Source organism: Saimiri boliviensis, chromosome 5, assembly GCF_048565385.1.
Source record: "Saimiri boliviensis isolate mSaiBol1 chromosome 5, mSaiBol1.pri, whole genome shotgun sequence".
In the NCBI taxonomy this organism is placed as follows: Eukaryota; Metazoa; Chordata; class Mammalia; order Primates; family Cebidae; genus Saimiri; species Saimiri boliviensis.
The window spans coordinates 115,873,058-115,893,330 of NC_133453.1; the positions used below are offsets into that span (position 1 = coordinate 115,873,058).

Here is a 20,273-nt window from a genome sequence, read left to right on the forward strand (position 1 = left end):
CGCCCGGCCACAGCCCGGCACGGAAGACGCAGGAGCCGGAGGCTGCGGGCGCGCGGCGCACCCCACTCCCCAGTCCGCCGCGCCTCACCCGGCCCGGGGCCCGCGGGCGCCGCGCCCTTACCAGGGACCCGTCCCGTCGCCTCCGCCGTCCGCACCCGGCCCGCCGCTCTTAAACGCGCCCCGCCCCCTCCCGGGGCCGGACCCCAGCAGTCCTCCGCCGATTTGTCATTGAGCCTCCCGGCTCGCTTCCCCACCCCCCGAGCGCGCCCCCGGCGTCGCCTAGGCAACCCCTCCTCTCGAGCGCGCGCCCTCGCTTCAGTTCTCGCCCTCTCCTCGGAAGCCACGCCCATCGAGGGGCTTCCAGCCAATCCACGGCGAATCTTCCAAGCCGCGGACGGCCAGGGAAGAGGTTTCTCCAATGAGAAGCAGCCCTACGCAGAAGGAGCGGGCCCGGCGCGCCTGCCCCGCCCCCCTCCATTTCCTTCTTTCCGCGGCAGACGCGCGGCTCGCCACCCTGCAGGTGTGGCGGGGCTGCGGGGCTGCCCCCCAGGGCGGGTGCGGGCGGGCTAGGTGGGGTGCCAGTTGTGGGACTCAGGCCGGGGCCAGGACGAAGTAATGGAAAGCAAAAGCGAAGGACAGACCTGATCATACAGAAACCGAAGAAAATTATGAGGTGGCGAAGTGTGCTTGAGCGCAGCGTTGGGGACGCCGCCAGGGGGTCCTGGGGCGGGACTCCACCTGCCGCCAACACTAGCTTCTCTGATGACATACCATTAGCAGTAACGGAGCTACTTAGTGCATCGCAGTGACCGGATCCAAGCCGCCTGCAAGGGCCAGAATCCCACCCCAGCCATAGGCTCGAGGCAGAAGTGCAGTGGGCAAGCTCCTGGCCAACAGGTTTTCTCCCGCCGAAGCTCGGGAACGTGTAATTTGTATCCGATAGAGCTTCATTTCCTTGGATTTTTCCTCCCTAAGCACCTCCGCCTCCACAGGTTTTGTGGCCCCGCTGCCTCCTACGCAGACCTCATGCGCGTCACAAGGCTTCGCAACTAACAGTTTAAATGTCTGCCTCTCTTATCTCTAAAGAAGGGAACTATGTGCAATGTGATATCCATGGCTGCTAGCACAGTGTAATTCTTTCATTGTTGTTAATTATAAGTTAGGATGCATGTGTACTATATTGGAGGCTTTGGGCCATGATTAGATTGCTATGTATAACGACCAGATCCAGCCCCTCTATCAACATCAATATGAAAAAGCACAGAAGCTTTACCTTAGTGACCAACTTAACCAAAAAAAAAAAAAAAAAAAATGCAATCAAGAATATCCTAGTGCTAGCCTACTATTTTAAGTATTCTGTTTTTACCCTTCTCATTCACATTTAAAACTTTCATTGAGTGCTAATTATATGGCAGACACTGTGCTAGGTACAGTAAGGAGATGGGGTAGGAGGCTTCTCAAAGAGGAAGCTCCCTAGTATTTATAACCTAGAAGAGGAATCAGACCTAAACCTTTTCTTACAGAGTAACAAATGCACAGGTTTGGAGCCTGGAAGCACAGGATTAAAGGAGGGCTACACCTTATGACTGCAGTTACTTAATTAGGAAGCTACTTCTGTGGGCTTTAATTCCGTCAGTTGCCCAAAAGCAGCACCTCTACCCTGTAGGTATGAAGATTTACACGAGAGTCCACATAGATCTCTCAGTACAGTGCTAGGAACTTGGTAAATGCCTCACAAATGTGAGCTTACATCGTGATTGCCAGCAGAGGTCACGATGTACAGTCAAGTGTGTGATCACCAACCTGGCACAGCCTTTCCTCCCAAAGCCCATCTGTATCAAGTGTGACTGCCTGGTGGAAAGGGCCTGCTGTGGGGGTACCCTTCGTCAAATGCAAGTGTAGACAGGAGAGCAGCTGCAGCAGCCTACCCAGGTGGAAAGGGTATTGTAATAGAGGGAAAAGGGTCAGAAATCAGGTCACAGGCCAGGATTCTCCCGTTCTCACCTGCCCCCCATCCCCCAGGACCCACGGCAGCTGCAGGAGGTTTCCCCCACATTTCTTGGGGTGCTGAAGTGCCATTCGTTTGCATGGGTAACAGGATGCACTGGGCTTTCTGAGCAATACTGCACTCATTCTCTGCCTGCCTAGAACTCGAAGGAGTCCGACTGGGACTCTTCCAGCAGGATCATCTGTTCAGATTCTGGATATGCCAGACCCTGAGCTGTGTGGCAGATTCAGAGAGGAGTGGCAGAACCCTTTGGCAGGGCTGTCTCACACAGGACACCAACAGGGGAAATGTGTCCCAACAGGAGAAGGGCACTGAGAGGCCACCAGCCTCGGCTGCCTCTAAGATGGCTCATACCAGGTCTCAGGGGACCTCTTTTCTGCTGAATTTTGCTGCCAGAACTCTGACTCCTGGCAGAACCAGGGGCTTGAGCAGCAGAAACACAAAATCTCCAGCAGGACTCCGTGAGGATGCTCTACATGCCTGCAGCCATGGAAAGAGCATTCTAGACACTCCATCCTTCTAAAGTATTTTTTGATTGCTGTGGGATTCTTTAGTGCTGTCTGACAAACATTTCTACTCCTCTCTTCTGGGCACTGGGAACTTCCTAGCCCTGTAGTTGGGTGGAATCATCTAGCTCTAACCAATCACGTGTAAGCAGAAATGACACATAAATCATTTCTAGGCTGGAGAAGTTAATTGCAAATATAAGACCCTCCAGAGCTCTCTCATCCTTGGTATGGCTACTGAGAATGTTAGGAAATGTGACTGCTCCATCAGCCAGGCATCCTACAATAGGCACAGGCTCCCTGGCAACCTGTGATGGACACTTAGCATGACTGAGAAATAAGCCCTTATGGTTTGAAGATACTAAGATGTGTGAGTTTGTTACTGCACATAGCTTAGCCTGCTCTGACCGATGCAAGATGAACAACTCAGACAAAAGGATAGAAAAGCCGGGCGCGGTGGCTCAAGCCTGTAATCCCAGCACTTTGGGAGGCCGAGGCGGGTGGATCACGAGGTCAAGAGATCGAGACCATCCTGGTCAACATGGTGAAACCCCATCTCTACTAAAAATACAAAAATTAGCTGGGCGTGGTGGCACCTGCCTGTAATCCCAGCTCGGGAGGCTGAGGCAGGAGAATTGCTTGAACCCAGGAGGCGGAGGTTGCAGTGAGCCGAGATCACGCCACTGCACTCCAGCCTGAGTAACAAGAGTGAAACTCCGTCTCAAAAAAAAAAAAAAAGAAAAGAAAAGAGGCCAGTAAACAGATAGGCACCCCAATAATTACAAATTGTGTCATTACAAGTTGTTTTAGACTGGGTGGTCAAAAATGGTCTCTCTTGGGAGGTGACATTTAAGCTAGGACCTGAAGGATGAGAAAAATCAATCTTGGCAAAAGTTGAGGTTGGGAGGAAGGACAGGAGAGTATTTCGGGCAGAGGCACAGCCTGTGCAAAGTCCCGAAGCAGAAAAAAGCTTGGTACTGCTATGAATGGCCAGGAGGTCTGGAATGGTGAGCAGGGGAAAGTAAGTTACACAGAACTGGAAGGGAAGGCAGGAGGCAGATGATACAGGGGTTTCTAGGTTATACGGAAGAGTTTGGGATTTACTCCTAGTGTGGTAGAAACTGCTGAAGAGGTTTGTTATGGTTTGGGTGTGTATTCCCTCCAAACCTGATGTTGAAATGTAATCCCCAGTGTTGGAGGTGGGACCTGGTAGGGGGTGTTTTGATCATGGGGGCAGATCCCTCATGAATGGCTTAGTGCTAGCCCCTTGCTGATAAGTGAGTTCTTGCTGTGAATTCACACAAGGTCTGGTTGTACAAAAGTGCGTGGCACCTCCCCACCCATTCTCATCCCCACTGTCAGTATGTGATTCGCCTGCTCCCCCAGTGCCTTCCGCCGTGACTGGAAGTTTCCTGACGCCTCCCCAGGCTGCCTCCTGTACAGCCTGCAGAAACATGAGCTAATTAAGCCTCTTTTCTTTGTCAATTACCCAGTCTCAGGTATTTCTTTATAGCAACACAATGGACTAACACAAGGTTCAAGCCAGGAGGCTGACATGCTTTGACTTTGGTTTTAAAAAGATTACTCTGGGTCAGGTGTGGTAACTCATGCCTGTAATCCCAGCACTTTGAGAGGCCAAGGAGGGTGAATCTCTTGGGGCCAGGAGTTTGAGACCAGCCTAGGCAACATAGTGAAACCCCACCCCTATAAAAAATACAAAAATTAGCCAGATAGTGGTGCACACTCAGTGATCCCAGCTACTGGGGAGGCTGAGGTAGGAAGCTGAGTGAGTCCAGGAGGCAGCGGTTGAGTCCAGGAGGCAGAGGTTGCAATGAGCTGAGATCGTGCCACTGCCCTCCAGCCTGGACGACAGAGCAAGAAGCTGTCAGAAAAAAAGAAAAACAAAATCACTCCAGCTGTGGCGGGAAGATTGGGCTGTGAGGGGCGGATGTGGAATCTAGGTTAGGATGCTGTTCCAGGGGTCCATGTGCAGCAGAGTCCAGAGGACTGGAGAGGGTCATGAGCTCTCAGATCACAGATCTGGAGAGACTGCAGGAGGAAGGCAGCAAGAGAGCTGAAGACCAAACAGGACAATCTTCCTGCCAAACCCCAGAGGAACCAGACGCAGGGTTTGAAGTTGGGATTCCTAGAGGTGCTTTGACAACAGGGAGATGGGTGCTCAAAAGCCAGGAAGGCAATGGGGGAGGGCGTGGAGAGGGACAGCTGACAGATTTCCCAGAACATCAGCCAGCAGTAGAGACTTGCTTCCATAAGCTGGCAGGAGTGTATATATAGGTAGCATTATTAGAAAGAGGCCCGGCAAGCTTCTGTTGGCATCCCTGTGGGCATCTGATCTTTGGTGACCGCATCAATTAGAAAAGAAAAAGGGCTGCCAATCTTCAGATGGGGGAACGGCCGTTCTCACCTGCTGATGGTTCTGGACAGGCGCTACTCCAAACCGCCACAGCAAGAGCTCGCCCTCACCGTTCTCTCAGCTTTCCAGTCTGCGTTTCACCACCCCTCAGTGCCCAGAGGTTCTCACCTCACTTCCTGCTGTGTGGTCCTGTTCTCAGGCGCGGGCTGCACAGGCCCATTCACGTGCAGGAATAAATGGCTAGTTACAGCTCCACGTGTACCCACTCCTTCCTGGGCACTTAAGGAAAACCCGAAGTTCTAGGCTGGGGGACCTCTTTACGGGAGGACGAAAGATCTTTAATTCACATCACTAGGATGGAGGGATCTACCCCTCATCCAAAGAAAGCTCAGACTCCTGAGTTCTCATGCAAAGCGCCAGGTAAGGGCAGTGCGTCAGGGGAACCCTCCTTGAAATCCTGAGCAGTAGCCCCGAGCCTGCCTTTCCTTGCAGCCCTTTGCAGGGAGCTACCAAAAAAAAAGCTCCCTGCCCATTGCTGATTCCCAAACAGATTCAAAAGCTTGACTCTGTTTCTCAGTTTAGTCATTGCCGCCATAAGTCTGTTATGGGACTTTTTCTAGACTTACTAGGGACTTTGAAAACCACTTTTCCCGTTGTATTGACGGCTTCTCTCTCCCCATCGCCCTCTCTCTAGGTGGTTCTTGTAGCCCAGCCAGCCGGCAGGCACTCACCAGATGTTCCTGGGAATTGCTGTCTTAGAAAGTCAGAGGCCCAAGTCATTTGCTAAAGGAGAAGCTTTCATCTTCCAACAGAAACAAATCTACTTGGAAAACACATTAGGAAAAAAAAAAAAAAAAAAAAAAAACCTCATGCATTTCAACGTCAATTTTAAATTATTGAATTAGCTGGACTCACCTTTCTGCCGTCATAGTTAACAAAGTGTTACCTCCCAGAAATGAAGTCAAGTGTGTCCTGTAACTGAGACACACGCCTTCCTCACTGTTGCTCATCCCCCCCACCTGCCTGCTCGTGTCCTCCCCTTCCCTCTTCCCGCAGACGCGTGCTCTGTGCTTCCCACGACCTGCACGGGAACACCTGCCGCAGATCTGGTACCCACCTCCAGGTAACCAGACAAAAGCCGCCACGGGGTGACAGCTACGAAGCCCTCCGTTGTGAGATAAAACGAGATTCAAGTGTCCAGATTCTGCGATGAGCTCTTCCAAAGCGAAGTATGATTTGCAGCCTACCAGGAAGCCAGCCTCATCCAAGAGCGTGACCGGACCCTGCTCGGCCCCTCCCTCCGTCCCCAGCTAGGCTGTCCTCCTGATGGCATCTCAAGGTCTTCCCTGCAGGGACTGCACTTGGCCACAGGTGCTCTCTCACCCTCCCCATGACCTCTGCTACCCTTTAAACATCAGAGCACCTGAGGCTGCAGTCCAACCACCTGCTCTTCCCTGGGGAAGCACAGTCACACCTACAGCCCACCCATCCTCTGTGCTGACCACGCCCAGGTGGATTCAGGTCCTGGGCCCAGGGGTGATCCTGATCTGCAGAGGCACATGACCCTAGCAGCTAGCCAGCTCTGGGTGGCTGCACAGACAGGCCGACAGACAAAGAAGACATGAAGACCGGAGTTAGGAAGGGCGAGGAGGAATGAAAGGATGTTGGCTGGAGGCCTGTGGCAGGCTTGGCACTGTCAGACGCTGGACTGTGCTCTCCTGGCCCCTCACAGCAATCCACACTTCGTCGAGGAGACCCTGGACCTCAGAGAGTCAAGAGGTTACAGAGGCCTGAGGGCCCGTTAGTCACTGCTTACTGCTGGAGGCTGATTCTAGGACTAGGATGGGAGTGCACTTCAAAGGGAAAGCGGAAGCCTCTCTGTCTCCCAAGCCCATCCCCCTTCCTCCTGCAGCCCTCAGGAGGGGCAGCACCGTGGGCCACCCCAGGACTGGGATGGGCCCCTCAGCAAAGCCCCATGCAGCCTCTGCCACTCTGTCCCACCCACAAATGCCAAACCCCTCACTCATGAATGTTTATGAACAGCATTTTTTAAATTGTGACTTTTTTTTATTGACAGCCCCATTCCTTCCCTGCATCTGCTCCAGAGAGCAGGAAGGCCAAAGGGTCAGAGGCTTGAGCAATGCAGGGTGGTGTGGGGGTAAAAGGACACCTCTCAGAAGGTCCCAGACCCTAGCTCCACCAGGAAGTAAGACCACCAAGCCAGTAAAATGCTCATCTCTGGGTTGGGAATCAAAGGGCAATTCCCCTTCCTAGAATACATTTTTCTATCGGGTTTTAATTTTTTACAATGGCCAAGAAGAACTCTGGCAGACAGTAACACAAATAACCAATGACATTGGTGTGGGCTCCAGGGTGGGAAGGCAGCATCTCTGGCGGGTCCCACTGAGGCCTGGTCCCCACTGGGAAAGCTCCAGATGCAAGGGCTCAGGGCTCCCTCCCCTCCACACCCTGCCCTGGAGGAAGGGTGCACACGGGGCCTCCTTGCACAACCTGTACAGGCAGTAAATCCAGCCTCAGCCTCGGCACTCAGGCCATAAATCACAGAAAGCTCTGCAGGCAGCTACGCACACGTGGAGCAAGGCTCCCGGTTCCTGCAGCACACCAGGAAGGCGGGCTGGCAGGAGGTCCGATTCCTGCTCTCTGCTGCTGGGGCCCCGAAGCACTCCGCCCTGACCCCAGACAGGTAGGAGAAGAGGCCCAGAGCTCAGCAGGCCCTGAGGGACTTAGGGCAGGTATAGCCGTGAGGACCCTTTCAAGTGACACTGTGGTGCACTCCTCCCCTCCCCTCGCGGTTCAGGATCTCACCACACCAGGTCCTGGGCCTAGCACATCGCTGACAGCCTGAGAGGGAGCTGTGATTTCCTCTTTACAGGTGACACCAGTCAGGTTGAGAGTTCAATGTCTTTCTAAAATCATAGAGGCGGACCAAGCCTGAAACCAAGCGTGCCTGACGACCATATCCGTGCTCCCTGCCCCAGTCCACCACCTTCCCCTGCATGCTGCAAAACTGTGTGACCTCTAACGGGTCACCTCCCCTCTCCAGACCTTTGTGTTCTCATCCGTAAAGTGACGAGTCCATGCTGAGCCTCTGCTATCCACAGGAGCTGTGCCAGGCACCAGTGGCCAGAAAACTGTGGCTCGAATGTCCCACGGCTCTCCGTCTTCCTGAATGTGCACTCGGCACCAGGGCACGCAGAAGAGGCAGAGATCACGTGGGGGAATCCCTCGCACACCTTAGGCAGAGCCAGCTCAGCTCCCTGACTGTTGGGACTCCTGGCCTCCCCCAGCCCCTGCTCCCACGTGTCACAGCCTGAAGCTGCCTCCAGGAACTTGGAGGAGTGGCTGGTGTCTAAAGGTTGCCTCTGGACAATCTCTTCCCAGATCACCTGATGCCTGAGCATGGGAAACAGGTCCTTTCGCTAACCAGCGCTCATATCTATGAATTCTTCTCATCCCTCCTAGCAGCTGGGGATGAAATACATCAAAGGGGCTGCCACAGCATCTGGCCCACAGTAGGTCTTAACAAACATCTGTCCATGGATGAATGGACAGATAAGTGGATGGATGGATGAGGGAGCAGCTGGAAGGGTGATTAGGAGGCTCAAGGATGAAGGGGCGCTATTCATGAACTGGGATGCCCTGGTGAGGTTGGCCTGAGGTGATAGACATAGGAAAGGATGCTTGCAGCCACAGGGCTATCTGGAGGCCTTGGTGACACAGGCAGGAGGTGGGGAAGGCCCATGCAGAGCTCAGCTTACTGACCACAGCTTACTGATCGCTGAGGTTCTGTGACACACAGCACACTGGCAGGCACAGAGGCTGTGAGCCATCATGGCGGGTAATGACACGCCCTTGCTACCTGCCTGGTAAGCCCACACTGAGCAGCGGCTCCACCCAAGACTGCCTCATATGTCTCAGCAGAGCCAGGACTGGCTGGGCCCAGGCCTGGATGTCCAATAATGTGGTTTGGCTCTGTGTCCCCACCCAAATCTCAGGTGAAATTGCAATCTCCAATGTTGGGGTTGGGATGTGGTAGGAGTTTGGATCCTGGGTGTGCATTTCCCCCTTGCTGTTCTCATGATAGTGAGTTCTCACGAGATCTGGTTGTTTGCAAGTGTGTGTCCCTTCCCCGCTCTGCTCTCTCTCTCCCGTTGCCATGTGAAGATGTGCCCGCTCCCGCTTCACCTCCTGCCATGATTGTAAGTTTCCTGAGCCTTCCCCAGCCATAGTTCCTGTATAGCCTATGGAAGTGCAAGTCAATTAAACCTCTTTTCTTTATAAATTACTCAGTCTCAGGTAGTTCTTTATAGCAGTGTGAGAAAAGACTAATACAGCCAATGTCTATGGCAGGCCCCGGTCCTGTCTAGGGTCAGCAGACCCTGGAACACCCAGAGCATCATCCACTGCCCCTTCTCTAGTGGACACAGCCCCAAGACTAGAGTTGCCACATGAAATACCAATGCAGGCCAGGAGCGGTGGCTCACACCTGTAATCCCAGCACTTTGAGAGGCTAAGGGGGGCGGATCATGAGGTCAAGAGATCGAGATCATCCAGGCCAATATGGTGAAACCCCGTCTCTATTAAAAATACAAAAATTAGCTGGGCATAGTGGTGCATGCCTGTAGTCCCAGCTACTTGGGAGGCCGAGGCAGGAGAATCGCTTGAACCCAGGAGGCAGAGGTTTTAGTGAGCCGAGATTGTGCCATTGCACTCAAGCCTGGCGACAGAGTGAGACACCATCCAAGGGGGGGGCGGAAGAAATACCGGTACAATACAGGGGCCATACTTATATGAAGAATAATGCATTTTCATACCTGAAATTCAAATTTAACTGGGCACCTTGTATTTTTATTGGCAAAATCTGACAACCCTACCCAAGCCCAAGCATCTCTAGTTGGGCAAATCTCTGGGGCCCGCACCCACCAACACTGTGAAATCCCCCAACTGCTGAGAGGAGAGGTCAGAGTGGCAGGCCCAAGAAACAGCTCTCGGATACAAAAAGATGCCCCAGTGAGGACAGCTGGGGACTCCAGTGAGACAGCATGGGGCGGCGCTCGTGCACCGCGCCGCGGAGGATGAAGGGAGGTGCTCCCAGGCCCTGCTCCTCCCCTGGCTCCAGCGGCACCTGCCCTTTTCCTGAAGAATCCCACACAGCCTGTCCCCACCCGGCAGAGTCCTGGGAAGGGGTGGGGCGAGAGTGGTGGCCCAGCCATTTCCCACTTCCTCCTCTAAGAAGCCTTGTCCATGACTCATGCCTCCCTGATCTGTCCATACATTTTCACACACACGGCCCTTGTCCTCTTCCATTGTCCTGTGTGCCTGAGGGCTCCCGGCTGAAATCAGAAGCCCCAGCCAGCAGACTGAGTGCGGGTCCTACAGCTCAGCACAACACCAGCGCGAGCCTGAGACATAAAGACCAGTGAAAGCCTTGAGCAAGAAAAGGCATGCCTCTGAGCCACCGTTTCTGTGTCGGAATGAAGGGAGCTCTCTCACAGAGGTTGATGGGAAGATTACACAATACAACATCAAGAGCTCCTTACCAGTTTGACCCACAACAGCCTGTTAGTCCACGTCCATTTCCTTTATTTACTTTTTTTTGAAAAACAGAGATGGGGTCTTGCTGTGTTGCCCAGACTGGTCTTGAACTCATGGCCTCAAGTGATCCTCCCACCTTGGCCTCCCAAAGTGCTGGAATTACAGGCATGAAGCACTACAGGCCACTTTGTTTTAATTTTAAAATTATTTTTAATTGTGGTAAAATATACATGACATAAAAGTCACAACCTCGGTATTAAGCGTACTGTTCAGTGGTATTAAGTAAATTCCCAGTGTTGTGCAACCATCATCACCATCCATCCCTAGAACTCTAAACTCTACACGCATTAAACACTCCCTCCCACTCCCTCCTGTCCCCCCAGTCCCTGGCAACCACCAGTCTACTTTCTGTCTCTGTGAATTTTGACTACTCCAGGTACCGCATATCAGGGGAATCATACAGTATTTGTCTTTTCGTGACTGGCTTATTCCACGTGGCATAATGTCCTCACCTGTGTCGTGGCCCGTCCTTCCATCCTTGTGGAAGCTGAAGGATCATTCCATCGCGTGTGCCTCACTGTGTTTATCTACTCCCCTGCCCACGGACACGGGGGTTGCTTCCACCTCTTGCCTGTGGTGAGAATGTTGCTGTGAATGTGGCTGTGCAAACATCTCTTTGAGACCCTGCTTTCAATTCTGTCGGGTATACATACCAAAGTGAAAATGCCGGACCTTATGTTAATTCTGCTGCTTTTTTTTTTTTTTTTCTTTTTTTTTTTTTTAAGACGGAGTTTTGCTCTTGTTGCCCAGGCTGGAGTACAATGGCACGATCTTGGCTCACCGAAACCTCCGCCTCCTGGGTTCAAACAATTCTCCTGCCTCAGCCTCCCGAGTAGCTGGGATTACAGGCACGCACTATCACCCCCGGCTAATTTTGTATTCTTAGTAGAGATGAGGTTTTTCCATCTTGGTCAGGCTGGTTTTGAACTCCTGACCTCAGGTGATCCACCCACCTCAGCCTCCCAAATTACTGGGATTATAGGTGTGAGCCACCGTGCCTGGCCCCTCTGCTTCATTTTTTGGGGAACCATCACACTGTTTTCTATAGCAACTGCACCATTTCACATTCCCACCCGCAGTGCACAAGGGTCCAGTTTCTCCAATTTCTCCATGTCCTCCGATACTTGCTCTTTGCGCTTTTTGGAGATGGAGCTTTGTTTGCGTTGCCCAGGCCGAACTGCAATGGCACGGTATCAGCTCACTGCATTCCACCTCCTGGGTTTGAGCGATTCTCCTGCTTCAGCCTCCCAAGTAGCTGGGATTACGGGTACACACCACCATGCCCAGCTACTTTTTACATTTTTAGTAGAGACAGAGTTTCACCATGTTGGCCAGGCTGGTCTTGAACTCCTGACCTCAAGTGGTCCACCCACCCTGGCCTCCCAAAGTGCTGGGATTACAGGCATGAGCCACGGTGCCCGGCCCTCTCTGCTCTTTTAAGAGCAGACTTCCCGAGTGTGTGAGGGGGCTGTTTCCTTTTGCTTTGGACCCACACGCTTCCAGCCCCGCTCACAGCAGGCTCTCCATGGAGGTTCACTCGTGAACTAGATTCTGTCCTGAGCTTTCTCCCCTGGTCTTCTGGCTCTTAGGAGGCAAACAGGCTCTCCCTGTAGGGGACCTTGGGCCTGTGGCCCTTGGGAATTATTTACAGCCAGGGCCACCTCTGTCCTCCCCATGGGCAGGCTCAAGGATGAGCCTTCTGGGGGAGTGGGAGGCAGGGAGCCAGGCACAGAGTGCACAGTTCTCGCCACCGGGTGCCACCAGGCAGTCTCAGCCTCATGGCTTTCTGCTGGTGCATTCAAGTTAACCCGCCCATCAGCTCCCACAGGACCAAGGACGAACACACGCCCTGTGCAGTGGATCTGCGCTCCTTGAGACGCTGCCTCCTTTCCAGCTGTAGGCACCGACTTTGCTCCTGTTCCCAGTTCCCAGCAATAGGCTTCTTGTCTCCCCAAACCCAGCTGTCTCTGCCCCGAAAGGCTGAGTGGGTGGCAGCCTGAAAAGCCACCAGATGCTGTCTCCCAAAGTCCCCGCACACTCACCCAGGCGCCCAGGAACCAACCACCCACTGACTCAACAGCACAGGTAGGAGAAGGCATGACAGGAAAGGCACCAGGGAGGTCATGGAAACAGTAAGCTCTGACGGAGGGAAGGCCTGGAATGATCCAGAACAAGACTGGGGATAGCAGGTGTTGGAAACAGATGCTTGGTGCAACGAAGAAAAATTAGCACTGAGACAAAGGATTTTTTAGCAATGCTATTTTTACTCCCTGTGCTGCAGGAAGGGTACCCTCACTAGCCATTGTGCCACGAGACCGCTGTGTCTGATCTCCGTTGGCTGGAGCCAGACCTCACAATCTAAACTAAAATCCGGTTGGCTAACAAACTGTAAAACTTTTCCAAACAGGTAAAAGCAATGGAGAGCTGGGACATGCCTGTGAGCACGTCCAGCACAGATATCTTGGCTAAAGTACAATGCCATAGAAAGTACTACGTGCCTATATGCATGGCGGGTCTAACAGCTACATAGGATAGGATTTAACAAAGAGCTATTAGCACACTTATTCTTTAACAAGAAAGGAAACTTTAAAAAGGAACTTTTCTACTTCCCACAGCAGGCCTGCGTAGGCCTGCCGTTGTTCCCATCCGAGGGGAAGCTTTAACATGAATTTAGTGCCACAGAGACCTGGATTCAAATAGCAGCTCCTGCTGGGTGCAGTGGCTCACCCTGTAATCCCAGCACTTTGGGAGGCCAAGGCAGGTGGATCCTTGAGCCCAGGAGTTCAAGACAAGCCTGAGCCACATGGTGAAACCCTTTCTTAACAAAATACAAAATAATAATAAAAAAAATAGCCAGATTTGGTGGCATGTGCCTAAAGTCCCAGCCACTCAGGAGACTGAGGTGGGGGGAATCACTTGAATATGGGAGGTGGAGGTTGCAGCGAAACAAGATCAAGCCACTGTACTCCAGCCTGGGTGACAGAGAGAGACACTGTCTCAAAAAAAAAAAAGTGGCAGCTCCATCAATACATGCTGTGTGACACCAGGCAATTCTGTTTACCTCTCTGAGCTTCATTTGGCAAATGAGGATAATAACATGGGAGTCACAAGGTCACTGTAGGGCTGAAAGAGCAATCTGGCTGAGGGAGGGCACCCACCTGACTGCCACTGTTTCATGTGGAGACCTCCTCCTGCCACCCACTTTCCTGCTGCTGAAATCCCACACACAGACCCGGGCTTGGACAAAAAAAAAAAAAACAGGAGATGAAAGGATAACAGCCTTCCTTTTTCCGACGTGGGGCGGCTTGTTCATAAGGGAAAAAACAGCCCCCTCTGCAGCTGCGCTCGGTTCTCCACCTCCACTCCATCCTCTCTTTGTGTTTGGGCTTCTGGAGAAACAACGAGGTCCCACGGTGGTTTCCTTCCAGGATCCCCCCTCCCTCCAGAAATTCCCCGATGGCTGCCAAGGTTAGTGGTAGGAAAAACGAGCAGTTTCCTACAGAGGCCAGCACACTTCAGGGGCAAGGAGTGGAGGCCACGCCCCTCCTGACTGCCCCAGCCCGCGAACAGTGGCAGGTCACTCCGGGCCCACACTCCCAGTCGCACTTACCTCTTGAAATGCCAGAGGAGGACTGAGTGAGAGGCCGGCAGAGGGCCTGGCTGAGAGGAGGGCGCAGAGAGTCATCCCCCGCACCCCTTGTCACTCTGCCCCTGCCCCACTCCTGGGCAATTAGACTACTGTGCGGGTTCAACAGGTATCCATTTAACAGTTCCCCAGGCATGGTGCTAGGGATCAGGGCACAACAGGCAGCAAAACGGACCCTCACGGGGTGCCAGGAGAAGGGGGGCATCCAGAGGAACACGTGGAGCCTATGGCTGCCTTTGCCGCCCTCCTCCCTGCCCTCCCGCCCAGCCCCGCGTGGCTTGTGTTCAAAGCCTCTGTGTGCTCTGCTCACTTAAAACTGACTCAGGTGAGGGGCTGTGCAAACAGCAGAGGCTGAACTGAGGAGCAAAGTCTCTGAGGGAGAAACCGCCCCAGGAAAGGTAAGCCAGGTGTTAGGGCGGGGAGCTTGGTTACCACCGTGAGTGGGAGGAGTTGGGGACTGAGCAGGGCCGTGGACATGGGCAACCCTCAGGAAGGGCCATCATCCTCCCTGCCCGGGCAAGCTCAAGGGCAGCGGCAAACAGCAAACTCGCATTTTCCACCTTTCATTCCAGGAAGGGCGCTGTGAGGCTACCGCGGGGAGGGTCAGGGGACCCTGGACCAGGATCTCTGACTAAGCCTGAGTCAGGGCTCCCTTCCCCTGGTCCCCACCCGCCCTCAAAGGCCACTGAGCCGCCTCTCCTGGCTCAGCCTCTCCCACTGTTGCCCCCACCCTCAACTCCTTTAGTGACTTCCTCACCCTTCATAAAGTCCAGGCTGCCCCCGGACAGTGCCCTGCACCCAACCCTCCCACTGGCTGGCTCCCATCCTCCCCGCCTGTCCTCCTCCCGCCCCACTGCCTCTCCGTACTCCTGTTCCTCGGGTGCTCCCGACGGCCTCTAACTGTCCTTCAAAGCCAGCCCAGTAGCCGTTCCTCCCAAAGGCTTCCTGCCACCCTTTCCCTTCCCTGGGTAGGTATAGAACCCCTTCACCCAGGCCTCCTCCACCCCAGACCCACTTCCTCCCAAGAGGCCATGACTACATCTCGCACCTGTATTTTTGTGCCTGGCATAGAACAGGAAAGACACGAGGATTTCACTGAGCACCTACTATGTGCGGGCCACTGTTATGAAGGTCATCACAAGGAATCTTGACAACGAACCATGACATGGTATTGTCTCATTTTTACAAGTAAGGAAACTGAAGCCTCAAGGGAAGAGATGATTTCAAAGAACTTCAGAGCAAAGAATCTTTGACTAGAGTGAAGTAGACCCCCAAAGTTTCCTGGGAGAGGCAGAGTTTGAGTTGGGCTTTAAAAGCGATGAGGATTCTGAGGAACACAAAAGAGGGGGAGAGAGAGAACTAGAGCTGGGGACTGAGACGAAGGAAGGCTGGGAAGTAGGAAAGCCCAGGAATTGACTGGCAAGACTAACTAGGCGGTTTAGCAGAGCATTTGAGGAATGCTTAGACAAATGGCCTGGCTGGGGGTGGCTCACACCTGTAATCCCAGCACTTTGGGAGGCCAAGGCAGGAGGACTGCTTGAGCTCAGGAGTTTGAGAGCAGCCTGGAAAACATAAGTAGATTCTCTCTATTTAAGAAGGAAAGGGAAGGGGAAAGGAGGAGCAGGGAGGGGAGGGGAAGAGAGGGGAGGGGAGGGGAGGGGAGAGAAGGGGAGGGGAGGGGAGAGGAAGGGAGGGGAGGGGAGGGGAGAGGAGGGGAGGGAGGGGAGGGGAGAGGAGGGGAGGGAGGGGAGGGGAGAGGAGGGGAGGGAGAGGAGGGGAGGGAGGGGAGGGAAGGGGAGGGGAGGGAAGGGGAGGGGAGGGGGAAAGAAGGGGAGGGAGAGGGAGGGAAGGGGAGGGGAGGAACTGCCCCTTTCACCAGGAGCAGAAAGCCTGGAATGGAACACCAAGCCTGCCCAAGACATGGGGTGTTTCTGAGCAGGCTAGGCAGTGTTCAGGGGGGGCAAGCCCTTGTGAACAACCTCCCTGTCAAAAACCCTTCCCAGGAACTTGATTGGCCAGCGTGAGAGACCCTATGACCTCAGGCTCCAGAAATGGCTCTGCAAAGCAAACCCAGCACGACTACTGGTCAGTGACTCACTTCTCCCAGGAGCCCACCCCAGGGCTGAGGGCTCCTTCACTCGGCCTCTCTTAGCCCTTGCTCCGGTCTCTCTGTGGCCGTGGTCAGTATTCCAGTGAAGAAGTGTGTGGAGCACACACACCTGGTACTCATGTTCCTGCCCACGTGTGCATGTGCACACCCATGTGGGGCCTATGTGTCTCTTTCTCTGAGACCCACTCGAGATCTGCGTGCGGCTCGGGCCCCTCCCGGACTGTTGAAGCCAGATGCACCTCAGGCTCCACCCATCATCCCAGGAAAACATGCCTCTGCTGAATTCACAGAAAGCTCCAGAAGGATTCAGGAAATGAGGACCATTCATGAGCACAGTGACGGATGCAGAGCCTCTGCCTCACATCCACTGCCAAACTAACCCGAAGGTAAGAGACAGGGGAAGACCCCAGATGACTGCAATGTGAGGACACCTCCAACTCATGCTCACTGCACTTGTTCCAGAATGATTAGAGGGGAGATTTGGTGCATGCTCTGGCCTCACGGGCTCTCATCACCATTGTCTCTGCCCCTCAAGGGTGTCTAAGCACCATTGCCTTTAGCCCCCTCATTCTTAGAACTGACTGCCATAGGGCTAACTGCTTAGTCTTCAAGTCAAGGGGTCTGGGGGACTTATGGAGGGGGCAGAGCTGCCTAGAGAGCCCCTTGACCCAAGACACCCCCATTGCACTTGGGAGGAGAGGCAGGGCTGGGGGACGGAGGCACTGTGGGGGCTCTTTCTATTTGGCAGGAGCTGCAGCCACGCACGCCGTGGCCACAGCACACAGCATACATCTTCTGTCTCACAGTGATTGAAGATTTTGCCAAACCACCAGTCAGACAGAATTCCCCCCGAGCCCCACACTAATTGGTTTTTGGATTCTGCAACCCAAGCGCAAGCTCCCAGCTCACTTCGGAGCTCAAACTCCTGGGTGTCCAAAGGGCTTAGATGTGGAGGCCATGAAGCTGAGGCCAAAGCTGTCAGACACCTGGGCTGTGCATGCCTCTGCAGTGAGCCTGGGAGAGCAGCTCTGGGGATTGTACCCTGGGTGCCAGGGCTGGGGAGCCTCTGGCTCAGGGAGGCCTTAGGGACAGGCGCTCAGCCAGCTGCCTGGGTAGTCCCTAATGAGCGGATGTGTTCCAGGCTCTCTGCCCAAGGGGCAGCTGCACCTGGGCTGGAGAGCTAAGACCCCGGGGCTCTATAGCCTCCATCCCCCTCAGCCTGGCCCGACAGCCCCTCGTCCTGTTACAGGAGGGCATAGCTGCCTGCTGCCCCTCCTTCCCCATCTCTGCCTCTCTAATCTTCCTTGAGGAAGATTCCATCAGAGATTTTAGTTACATTTTCCTACACTATGCCTGGAACATATTAGGTGCTCAATAAATGCAACTTTTCCTGAGTGATTGGGGAGGAAAAGCTGGACTCAGGATCAGGCTGCCTGTGAAGCCTGGCCTGCAGCTTGCCAGCTGTCCCAGCCTCAGGGTCCTCACGCGCAGATGTGCACACAGTAACAGAGCACTTCTCGCCTGCAACAGTGCCTGGTTCACACTGTATGCCAGTTAAGTGATCCCTATTATTATTTTATCTTAAGAAAGGAATCCAGCTGTGTTCAAATGAGAGTTTGAGATAAAATAAAAGCTAGAATCTGGCCTTGCAAGTGGGGACATGGAACTTGGGTCTCCACCCTGACCCCTGCTGCCCACCCTCTCACATGCCATCTAGAGACGGCACTCCTCATGTAACGCTGCAGGAGGTGCTCCTCTGGCACGAAGGGGGTGGGCTCTGAGCAGAGACCCAAACAGCAGGCGACTTTTCACACTCCGGTCTCCAAAGCTGCGTGCAAAACACTGATCTTGACAGGGGTTAGAACCCAGCTTCCAGGGCCGGGAGTGGTGGGTCATGCCTGTAATCCCAGCACTTTGGGAGGCTGAGGTGGATAGTCACTTGAGGTCAGGAGTTCAAGACCAGCCTGGCCAACATGGTGAAACTCCATTTCTACTAAAAATACAAAAATTAACTGGGCATGGTGGCAGGCATCTATAGTCCCAGCTACTTGGGAGGCTGAGGAAGAAGAATCACTTGAACCCGGACGGTGGAGGTTGCAGTGAGCCAAGATCATGTCATTGCACTTCAACCTAAGCGACAAGAGTGAAATTCCAACTCAAAAAAAAAAAAAAAAAAAAAAAAAGAACCCAGCTTCCAGAACGCCTCTTTCTAATCCAAGAAAGAAAGAGAGCAGATCAGATGCCGAAGCATTGCCAGGGTTCATGGGAAGTCTGCAGAACCAATGGGTAAAGATCCAAGACGGCCAGACTGCTGTAACAGTACCCCTCTTCAAACAGGAGAGCACCCCACCCCAGCATCAGCAATCCTGCACACAGCCAGTCCCCCAGCAGCCCTGCCACTGGGTCCTAGCATCACCCCACTTTACAGCCAAAAGACAGAGGGCACAATTGACCAGGCGGTTTGCCTAAGACCCTACAGTCAGTTGGCAGCAGAGGTGGGGTTCTGCCCAGGGCTGCCCTGCATAAAGTCCAGGCTTGAAATCACAACTCTACATTGTACATGGAGAATCCACCCACATGGCACTAAGCCAGGAAGCAGCCCTGCCATGGGGCAGAGGGCAGGGCAAGAAAACTGGGACCACTCAGTGGTGCGCCAAGGGCCGGGAGAAGGGGCTACCGCTGTGCCCTTCACCGGCCTTGCTCAGGGTATCAGGTTTCAGTGACCCCAACACCTGCTGTGGGTGCCCAGAAGTCAGGCTCTCCACCAGTGCCCACCACTCCTGTCCTCACCATGTTCAGGTGGAAGGACGAAGGAAAGAAGCAAACCTGGGATCACTGCCGGGTTCCTACACGAGAGATGAGGCCAGAGCAGCGGCTGCAGTGGAGCGTGCTCATGGAAATACAAAAAATAGGACATTTTCTCTTCTAGTTATGTAAATTATTTATGTATGTATGAAACTAGATAACTTATATAAATATATTTATGTAAGTATATGTGTATAAATTATATATATTTATATAAATATATAATTTATATGTGAATATGTACCATATAAATATATAATGTAAATACGTTTATAGTTATATATACTTATACAAATTATATAAATGTTTATAAATTATTTTTATATATTTATATAAATTGTGTTCACATAAATATATAATTTTACATAATTATAACCATTAAATTAAAAAATAAAATACTGCCATACACCAGGAATCCCCTTCACATGTGTCCCCACTCATAATCCCTCAATGTCCCCCAAAAGATAAACCACAATCATGACTTTACGTAAATCACTTATTTGCTTTGTTTTATAGCTTTACCATCTACGTACGCATCAACAATTTAATATATATACACACACACATATATATATACATATACAAAAAAAAACCTTTGGTGCTGTTCACATAAAAACATGAATTTCAATGCTGACCCAGGCCACAATAAAGGGAGAAAAACCAGCAATTTGGGAGTTGAGGGGAAGCCACCCCATCACCTCCTGCCAGCCAGGCCACTCCCCTCACCCGGCTTGCTACCCCTGATGGCTGTGATCTGTGAGTACCTGGGTTTGGGGGGGTGCTGGTGAACTGCCCACCTGGCAACCTATCCAACAGATACTCTCTGGCACTGCCTAAATCATCCCATCAAAAAGCGGTTCTGATCCTCACCTCTCTGTTGACCCGGGGCAATACATTTTTTAGTGGCTAGAAGTTGGTTATTTACTTCTATGGCTGGAAGGTTTGTGTCCCCTCGAAAGTGAAGTGTTGAAATCCTAACCACCCAGTGACAGTGTGAAAAGGCGGGGCCTTGGCAAGTGGGCAGATCATAAGGGCTCCACTCTCATGAAAGGGACAGCTTTATAAAAGAGGTGCAAAGAGCTCTCTTGCCCCTTCTATCAAAGGAGGTTGCAATAAGATGAACCATCCACAAACCAGAAGGCGGGTCCCTACCAGATGCCAAATCTGCCAGCACCTGAATCTTGGACTTCCAGCCTCCAAAACTGTTG

The 20,273-nt window shown here is 52.9% G+C and overlaps 1 protein-coding gene across 2 annotated transcripts in view; it reads right to left on the reverse strand.

Annotated features, from left to right (window-relative positions):
- The window catches only part of RALB (RAS like proto-oncogene B), a 74,023-nt gene that overhangs the window by 42,207 nt on the left and 11,543 nt on the right, over positions 1–20,273 (reverse strand). The window contains exon 1 of one of the 2 annotated variants that reach the window (XM_010342169.3): positions 122–178. The exons of the other annotated variant lie outside the window; for it this stretch is intronic. The gene's annotated coding sequence lies outside the window, so the exon portion shown is untranslated. Of the gene's footprint in view, positions 1–121; positions 179–20,273 lie in introns of those variants that run through there. 2 annotated transcript variants of the gene reach the window in all.